The sequence below is a fragment of the Salminus brasiliensis genome, chromosome 9 (assembly GCF_030463535.1).
Source record: "Salminus brasiliensis chromosome 9, fSalBra1.hap2, whole genome shotgun sequence".
Taxonomy (NCBI): domain Eukaryota; kingdom Metazoa; phylum Chordata; class Actinopteri; order Characiformes; family Bryconidae; genus Salminus; species Salminus brasiliensis.
The window spans coordinates 16901428-16911872 of NC_132886.1; positions in this window are offsets into that span (position 1 = coordinate 16901428).

Consider the following 10445-nt stretch of genomic DNA (forward strand, 5'->3'; position numbering starts at 1 on the left):
GACTAAGGGACAGGAGAAACTTTTAACTGCAGTCGACGTGCCTGAAGCTGCTGAGGTAGGTTTTAGATTGAGCTGCTGAAAACTAGCACAACATTGACTTTCATAAGTACAAAGTCACAGCTTTATTCTAAATTAAAAGTGTCCTTCTAATGAATGCATTCAGCTACTTCAAGTTGCACACATACGCAACTTGTCTAGTCCCTGTAGAGAAGTATATCCAATAGAATAGGAGACTCCTGATGCATGTAAGCATTAATGTATTGACACCATACCTAATGCTAGGCATGGGCTAGAGGGTGGAGGGTATAAAGCCCCCAGCATTGAGCTGTGGAGCAGTGGAACTGTGTTCTCTGGAATGCTGGTGCTCCATCCAAAACTTTTAGGGATAAGGTACAGTGGTGATCATCCAACATCCTGACTAATGCTCACTAATGCTCTTGTCGCTGAATGCAATCAACACCAACAAAAGCAGAATAAATTGATTTTGGAAGAAACAATGAATGAGTAGGTGTCCCAATACTCTTGTCCATATTTTGACCAAAAAAGTCAAATTTGTGCATCACACATTCTTGTTTTTTTGCCATGACATTTATGTTCAGGATGAATGCATGGAAACTTGCAACCACCACTGTAACATCCTCTAATGCTGAGGGGTTTTTTTTAAAGCAAGAGCATGACCTGATTAGATATCCGCATTGTGTTCATTCAGAATAAACAACCAGTCTGAATATTAATGGAATATTAATGGAAAGTAAATGTAGTTGAAGTCTGCTGTTTAACTGTTATCTCTTATTACTCTCCATATACTTATGATTGTCCAAATGCACAGGCCAAACCTGCTGTTTACATTTTTATTACTATACTTATTACATAAAACTAAGGCCTGTGAGAAAATCTCAAAAGTGTGATTCAACAGTCAGATACTGCTCGTGTTTCCACACAGCTGAAGTGTCAGTAAACAAGGGCATTTAAATATCTTGTTTGTACTAATTGCCTTTTTTAAAAGGCAAGATTATCAGTACAGAGCTCCCATGGTTTTCAGCCTCCCGTAGACTCATGAAACAACTTTAATTAAACTTTAAATTGCTCCGCTCAGGCATTATAAAGCTTAAAATGTGACTAAAAGAGCACAGCAAAATTACAGGCAATTTATAAGTCGAAAGAAAGAATATAAAATCACACACTTAGTATGTAATTTTAGTTGTTGACTCTGTCGCTATTTTTTTGCTCTGTTTTTATCCTCTGCCGATTTGCCATTGCTGTTCTATGCTAAGAGACGGTAGGCTGCACATTATACAATCTCAATTTTCCCCTAGTATCGGGGCGGAGAGTTGTTCTTGGAAATGCTGCCTATTACTGCGTAGAAATCTGTCTACAGCGGAACACTTCTCAAACGATGAGAGCAGAGGAAAGAGTGGGTTTCCATAATTACACTGTATTAGAGTTCTGTCTCTTGGAGCCAAATTGGACAGGACCGTTGTGAGAAATGTTCTCCACTCACTTTCCCTAATTGCCTCTAAGGGTTTACATTGGCCTATGGAGAGAGTGCTGGTGTTTTATGATTTTTCATAACTTATTCACCATGTTATGTGTTTCTGCTGTATTAATTAATTTAAGGGATCTATTTTCTTGGCTACACTTATTAAAGTGGTGTAAATAAAGACTAATTATGTCAGGGTGGCATCTTTCTTAAGTGTCTCTCTGTCTCTTTCAAAATTGAGGCTGAGAACCGAATGTGATTTATTACCCTGCCAGTCATATTTCCTTCTCTATCCCTCCGAGTGTTTACATGATATTAGAGCACAAGACAGTTCTCTGGTAGTTTGAATGTAAAGTTTGCTCCAGGACTTAATTTCTTGGTATGAAGTTGCTGTTTTTCAAATGCCAACAGTATAATTTGCCTAGAAATGGATTTATTAGACTGGGATTATGCTGTAGGATATCACCCACAAGCTCATCAGAGTGAGAACCTTTCTACTGAAATTCAGTTTACGGCCATTGCACAGCAGTACAACGGCATTCAGCCTCCGCATTTAACCCATCGGTGGCAGTGAACACAATCACATTAGTGATTTGTGCAGTTAGGACACAAATCCAGAGTAGTAGGCAGCCATTCCAGCTCCCAGAAAGCACTTTGGGGTTCGATGCCTTGCTCAAGGGCACCTCAGTCAAGAATTAGGGGCCTTCCAGTCTCAGGCCTGCTTGTCTAACCCTTTGGCCATGGCCTTCATTTTTGCATTTTTTTTTTTACAAATTTAACACAGACATACTGTATTCACACACAGCATATACTGTATATACATGAGGTTCTCCAAATGCAGTGGTTACATATAGAACCACATAAATGCTTAGTTATTTTCCCCATGGTTTAATGATTCTTCCATGAGGGAGAATTGGTCAGGATGCCACCAAAATGGGCATACATAGCACCTTTTTACTGGGACTATACAATACCTTTTTTGCTAAGCCTTGCCTGACATTGGTCTATGGCCATGTGCATGCCATATTTTTTACAGGCCAGTCAACCCTTTTTGGTTTGTTTTTGACAGATGTGAGCACTTTACCCGTATCCAGGTCTGCGCTAAAGAGCTAAACAGCATCACTGGTCTCGGCCTGCTTCCAAGTGAAACCTGGTTCAGTTAGCTGCCACTGGAAGTTAATTTTTCACACCAAACAAATGAACACAACATCAGAGCATCGTGTTTTCCTCATTTTCTAGCACTGCACCAGCTCTGTACTTTTTGCATAATCTGCCTGTTTTAACATTTGACCTGTACATACCTTTCATATTGTTCTTGAGCACAAGTTGCTGCTTATAATGGCAGACAAGCAATACAACAAGCTAAGCAGTACATTTCATTTTGGCACGTGGACCATGGGATGCATTTTTGATAAGCTGGGTCATGCAGACATTGGTGATCTGACCTAATGAAACCAATCGATCATAAGGAAGCAGAAATCATGTAAGATATTAAGTAAGGTATGGGTAACACGTTATCACTCTGATTGTGATACATCTGGACATGAAGCATGTATGTTTTTACATTTTGTGAATAATATATTTGAAGGGTTAAATCTGGTTCTACAGTAGGCCTGTAAAGGAGCTTATATCCTTGCCAAATGTCAGCCCAGTCAAAGAACACATGTAATTTGTTGTGTTTTAGCCATTGCAGTGTGACCAACCAAAGCAAATGCATTAGAAATACAAGGCCACACAAAAACCCAGGTATTAGCCTTTTTTGGGCTCCTGTGTGATCTTATAGGGCTACTTCAGCTCTTAAACTTCAAGTGTAAAGTTGGCCTTTGCTAGCATCTCAGATGTAAAGCCTTGCCCAGCTCTTCATCTTTAGGTGTAAAGCTGGCCTGAGTCATTTGGCGCTCCACTCGGCTACCTGGCAGGATCACAGGACTGAATAAATGGCTGCTCTCTGCTGCTCATGCTGCCTGTCAGCCTCTTTCAGATTTATTGGAGGTAATGGCTCAGTGATGGAGTGACAAGCACACAGTGTTTATGACCAAGGCTGCAGAGAGGAGGGACAAACTCTGGCCTGACTGTGTGAGTCATAAAGAGAGAGGGGGTTGGTGGCTATATGGTCATATGTGTAGTTTCTCACTACTAAAGTTTTAGAGCTCATTCTCAGCTTCGAGTTAGTTTAGAGTTCAATATAAACTTAATAAAAGCTCTGCATCTTTTCCTTTTAAGCCATTGTAGGTTTAGTTGCTGACTTCTTCACGAACTCCAGCCACTATATGGGTTTATTCTTGTCCCCAAAAAGCTCAGGTATGAAGGACTGATTGGATAAACTAGGTATTGGAAATGGTTGACACACTCTCATACATAAAATCACAATGTATTGATTTTTTTTTTCTTCAGTGTTATGGACAAGTAAACAATAACAGTCTTAAAAATCCTAATCTTAAAAAAAAAGTGAATAAGAAATGTGGGGAAAAAGGGGGATGATTTGGATGTCAAAATGAGTTCTGTAAGCCTAAGAAAACACAACTACTTGTGTGCTGATTGACAAAGGCAGTCAAGAAGGTAGAGGAACTGCAAAAACGGATCTGCATTTCATGAAAATATCACCTTGCCAACTGTGAAGAATGGAGTTGTTGCATTAGCACTTTTGTAAGTCGCTCTGGATAAGAGCATCTGCTAAATGCCTTAAATGTAAATATAAATGCATTAGGTTGTGGTGCCCCCAGTGGCATTATCAATGTTGCACAGGTGGACTCCCCCTGGGTGTCCGAACAGCAGAGTCGCTTTGCCTCTTCCAAGAGTTTATAGGCAAAGTGTAGTGTAGTGTAGAGTATCGTGGTATCCATACTGACTTTTGTATTTGGCAGCATCTAGCTTATACAAACTAGCTAAGGATATTTCCTGAGTAAACAGTGAAGCAAGGGACAAGTAAGTCTCTCTGGATAAGTGCACCTGCTCAATGCCTGAAATGAAAATGCGGATCCAACAAAATATTGACAAATCCTGGATACAAAGTTAAAACAAGGCTAGGCAAAAAAAAAGGCTGAAGCTGAAAAGACGATGGCTTCTACTTCAGGACAATGATCTAAAACATAGCTCAAAGCCACCGCAGACTACCTGGGGCAGTGGTGGCTCAGTGGTTAGAGCACTGAGTTATTGATGCCAGGGCGGTGGGCTTGATACCTGAGTTCCCCAAGCTGCCACTGTTGGGCCTCTGAGCAAGGCCCTTAACCCTCTCTGCTCCCCCTGCATTGATGATATAGGATTTGCTGAAAGGATTTAGCACCTTTCAAATACACAACTCAATGGGTAATTCGGCCAAGGTTGTCCAAACTTCGAACTTCAAACACGGTAAATCAAATGATTTAGCAATTTAGGTTCTAAAGAAATTAGGTTCTAAGGACCCCCCAAAACCATGTCTTTCACTGCACAAAGCGATTGTGAGTAAACAAGAATATGAAAAAATATGTTCTCATGCATTAAAATCCATCCTGACAAACTGCTAGGGCAGAGTAATGCATTGCCAGCTTCCATAGCTCCAGCTGTCCATCTGCTGCGAGAAACTGCACACAATGTCTTCAGCTCAGCTACTATTTTTACTTGCGAATAGATGCTCCTTCACATCCTTGACGTCAGCGAGGAGGAGATGGGTAGAGGAAGAGACGGAGAGAGAGCCAGAATAGGGAACGTTGAAGGAAATTCAGCACTTTACCTCCAATCTCCTAACCTCAAAATGAAAGAACATGGCATTGTTGCCTGGCTACAGAGGTAATGTTAGTTGTGTTAAAAACCATCAGAACAAGACAAACACAATTAGATGGCTTTCTTTGTATGCCTTGCTAGACAATTCTAGCCGTGTGGTTTGGGTTTAGTGTTCTTAAGTGAATGAGTAGACAGGGTGTGTGTGTGTGCGTGTGTAAAAGCACTGAGTTTTGTGGTGCTGTGCTTAGCCCGCCCTTGCCCAAGGTTAATCTGTCACTTTTCATGTATATTTGCATTCATTCTTATCTGCTCCTCGCCACTCAGCCGTCTGCCCGTGTGTGAATCCACCTCTCCCACCTAATCGCTTTTCTTTATTATAAATGAGTGTCAAACACCAGCCCCCCCCCCCCAATATCCTCCTAAGTGTCCACTCCACCCACACGCACATGGGCATAATATTTGATCTACAGTATATAACCTCATCCTTCAGTATTTGTTACAGGCTACAGTCACTTTCAAAGAGCCAGGTGGTCATGACACTTTTCAGAAGGGTTTGTTGCTTGATTGACATGAATTTCCCCTTCACACATTCAGAAACTGTCCACAGCCACTTTCAAGGTTGTTTTAGTCAGTAAACTTTCTCACTTCTCAGTACAATGTACCTCACAAGCTCATTCATCTGATTCATTATGGCCAAATAAAATAGAACCTACATCAAGCCTTAATGTACAAGTCTATCAACCTGCTGTTATCTCAAGTTCTATTTAAAATCTTACACTTTCCTGGATGCTAAACTGGCCAGATCCATTTTTTTTTACAAATATAAGGACATCCAAATATAATATTATATATAATAAATATAGTAACTGACAACAATGATGCAATTCAAATATTAATTACACATCCCCTCATTCATCATTGAAACATATTCTATTGAAGGTGTAGATAGTAATAGCACATGCCATGTTTGTTTTTAAACTTATAATCATTACAGTTGTCTTATAGTGTTGCCAAAATAAACATTACATGTGAAATGCTAATCAGGTTAACCAACACCACAGTGAAGAAATTACAGTGGAGGCAACTAAACCACTTCAATTTCCATTAGCACTATAGGTCTTCTAAAAGTCCTAGGTACGTTACAGGCTGTGAATACAACCAGATTTCAGTCAGTGGTTGGAAATCAGCAGCGACAGCTCTAAGCTGGGACCTTTACTGAAAGAGACACTGTTGAACTGCTTCATACACCAATCAGCCATGACATTACACCACAGTACCACCTGCCTAATATTGAGTGGGTCCCACTTGTGCCGCCCCAACAGATCTGACCATCCAATGCATGGAATTCACAAGACCTCTGTGGGTGTCCTGTGGTATCTGGCATAAAGACATTAGCAGCTAGATTGTGACCAGTAAGCCTTGGGTGCCCATGACCCTGTCGCCATTTCACAGGTGGTTTCTTTCTTGGACCAATTTGGTAGATACTGACCACTTCAAAACAGAAAAGCCCCACTAGACCTGCCTGATGTCCTGACCCAGTGGTCTAGCCCTCACAATTTGACCCTTGTCAAAGTCAAAGTGGCTTTCTTATGCATCACCTTCAAGAACTGATTGTTTGCTTGCTGCCTAATATATCCACCCCTTTACAGATTCTGCAGCTACTTTGTTCATGTTTAGCAGGCGAAGCACTAGTCTGTGAGGGTGAGGGGGTTCTTAATGCTAGGGCATTGGCTCTCTTGGCAAGTGTCTGAAGCTGAGCAGATTTTTCTAAAGTTGGAGCTAAATTGCTCCTAATTTAGCTCCTAAATTGGAGCTAGTTGTTACTTTTACTAAAATTTCTGCAAAGAAAGAGAGAGAAGACGTTGGAGGAGGGTGTATGGCCATTGAACGGAGGCAGACAGAGGGCAAATTTCTGTGCTTGTCCACGGAGAGAGACAGACTAGGAAATTTACAACTGTGTCTCACATCAGTGTACACACACAATCCATGTTCGTCCAATTGAATTGAGAAGTGGTGACAAAACAAGAAATACAATGCTACCAAGCAGACCAATCAGAGTGTTACCTTGTTACATTTCTGGTGAGGAACGCATCAGGCTGCGGCGTAGGGTATGTGCAGGCTATGAGTAGGCTATGCCGTAAAATTGACACAGAAGCATAGGTTGGCTTATCTGAACTGAAAGCTTGGGTCAACCAGGTTATGGTTCACCACTGGTGATAACACAAATGCATTTAAATACTAACAAAAATAAACTCTTCACCTCTAAAGGTTCATTACATTTCTTGTCTTTGTTCTTTTTTGTGTTTGATTATAGATGCTCGGATGATGAGGGATGTAGAGTAGACCTCGTTTGTCTTTGAAAATTCTTTGTATTCCCAATATCTCAGTAGATGTGCCTGAGGGCCCTGACGTGTAACTTGTCTTAGCTTTTAAATCCAGAAACATTTATATTTCATATCTGTACTTTTGAGGCAGATTATAAGGATGTATTAAAAATGATTTGGTGAATCTTTCTGTGAAGAATATTTGACTTGGAACAGCAGTTACACAGAGTATTACAGTAAGACATTCAAATCAGACATTACTCCTTGTCCTCTTCGTTTCCTCTTTGTTCCATGTATTGTATCTCATGATCTAACATGAACCACAATGATTAGTCGGTTGGGGATTTGTGTTTTAAATTAATGGTAAATCAGAAATACACAGGCTCTCTGGTGTTGTGGTGTGAGACAGCTGCGGTAAGGAGTTATCAAAAAGGTCAAACATATGGCACCAAAAACCTCAGTTTTACAGTTTTTTAAAATTATTTATTTAGTGAGTACCTTTTGTAATTGTGAAACTGTAAGATATGCAAGAATGTTCCAGCTGGCCTGGTATTATTGCTGCAGTGAGGATCTGCAGACTTTTGTTCCTGGAAATGAGATTTCGAGAATTTGATCTCAACTTAATGAAAACCAGGTGGTTATTTAACAGCACCATCCATTCCAGAATATTTAGAAGATGATTTTTTTGCAAAACAGCTTTTTCCGAGAACAAAAGCCCTAGATGATAAACTGTTGCAGAAAGATTACAATGTGATAAAGTGTGGCTGAAGTGTGTGATGTGAGAACTTGGCGAAGAGCAGCGCTGTTCTACTGCACTGCTCAAACTTAACAGAATGGTTAACCTATTAGCCGACAGCTGTGCAAATAGAGCCGAGAAGATGATCATACTTCCGCAATACTGCAGTTGTGATGTCTTAAAACAGTGTTAAGATTATTACTGTCATCACCACAGTTATTATTGTTTATTATTATAAAATGAATAGTTCTGGCTGCAAGGTCTGATTGACTGAGCCACTTGTAGGGTTGGGTTGTTCTGTGTAAAGGTAGTACTGTATTAAAAAGTACTACCTCCAAATAAGGATGGTAATTTGCAATTACACCATTCTGTTATGTGACTGATTTGAGGTCACACTATGAAAACAGGTGGGGAAGAAAATATGCCCACCAGAGTAGTGAGTTTATCTACTAAGCATGAATTAAAGGGAAAGCAAGCAAACCTGGATGAACCAGTCTGCAATATGTGCCTAGAAAACAGGCAAAAACACCACTAAGACCATTCACTCTACTTTGTGCTCTCAGATGTGGATATATATTTTAAATATGTGTGACTTTAGCCTTAGTTAGCTGAAACACTCTCTGTGCTGGGGGTGTTTAGCCTGCTGGTTAACTCATCCAAGCCTAGCTAGTTGACTACAAGTACAAACATGGCAGAACTGGTCTCATATCGCCTTTCACTTGTCCTTTGGGTCTGCAAAATAGAAGCTAGGTGAACTTCAACTTAAAAAAATAGGAGGAGTTAGGTGAGCTTCAGCTCCACATCCTCATCCTTTGAGTCTGTAAAGTAGAACAATAGGAGGAGTTAGGTGAGCTTTGGCTCCACATCCTTGTCTTTTGCGTTGGCAAAATAGGAGGAGTTAAGTGTGCTTCAGCTCCACGTCCTTGTCCTTTTAGTCAGAAAAATAAGAGGAGTTAGAGGCACTTCAGCTCCACGTCCTCGTCCTTTGAGTCTGCAAAATAGGAGGAGTAAGGTGAGCTTCAGCTCCACGTCCTCGTCCTTTGAGTTTGTAAAATAGGAGGAGTTAGAGGCACTTCAGCTCCACCTTCTCGTCCGTTGAGTCTGCAGAATAGGAGGAGTTAGGGCAGCTCCAGTTCTACTTTGAATAATTCTCACTTGAAATTAAAATGTTGTGCCTTGCCAATGCATTAGCAAATACAGTATTCAGATGGGCAGGCCTAAAGAGAACAGTGGTGATGGCTAAACTGCATATTTGGTTTTAAATGTAAACATATTCTTTAAAAATACACTTAAATATAACCTCTCTCTCTCTCTCTCTCTCTCATTCTCTCTCTCTCACACTCTCTCTCTCTCCTCTCATGATGCCAGACCTTTTAGGTAGCCATTGAGAATTCAAGGACAGTTGAGACCCAAGCCAAGCAGCTCTCACTTTGAGTACAGCAGATAACTGGCCAGCCTCCAGAGTGAGGATTATGTCAATGTTTGTTGTAATAATTAAATGCAGATGAATACATACATATGACATTAGACCAGTAGACTTAAGAAGATGCCATATGCTGTTTTGGAAGGCCAGTTGGAGCTGTGGTTTATGCTTTAATGTGGTCTTTAACACAGTGGCATTCACAACAGACACTCATCATCCTTGTTTAGTTTTTACTATGCCTCGTCTGTAATAGGCCTAAATATTTTCTCACTGCATATGTTTGAATCTTCATGCCTGTTCTTCTTTTAGCATGTATGTTATTCACATGTTTCTCCTATGTGTTTATGAAGAGCTGACTGTGTAAAAATGGAAATCATTGATCTCATGTGTTAGGTTTGTAATGAATGTGTAATGCCCACTTGGACTGAATGATCCATCAATTATGATTAGGTTGTAATTACAGGGACAATGATGGATTCAAATGACTTCATTATAAATCTGATCAGGAACTGTCTCTTTTTGTTAATTGTGTGTTTATGCTTATCATTCAAATAACCTGGATTCCAGTGAGATTTAGAGATTTTGTCATTCATCCAGCACTCTCCCTAAGCTCATAAGCTGAAAAAGGGACGCATTTAATTTGCTTTATTCTAATGTGTGCAGAATTTCCAGAGTAGCAAAATGTATTACATCAACACAATTATTAAAAAGATTAAAATGAAACTTTCTAAAACATTTTTAATGTGATACATTGTGGAAATGTACACATTTTAATCCAGTCAA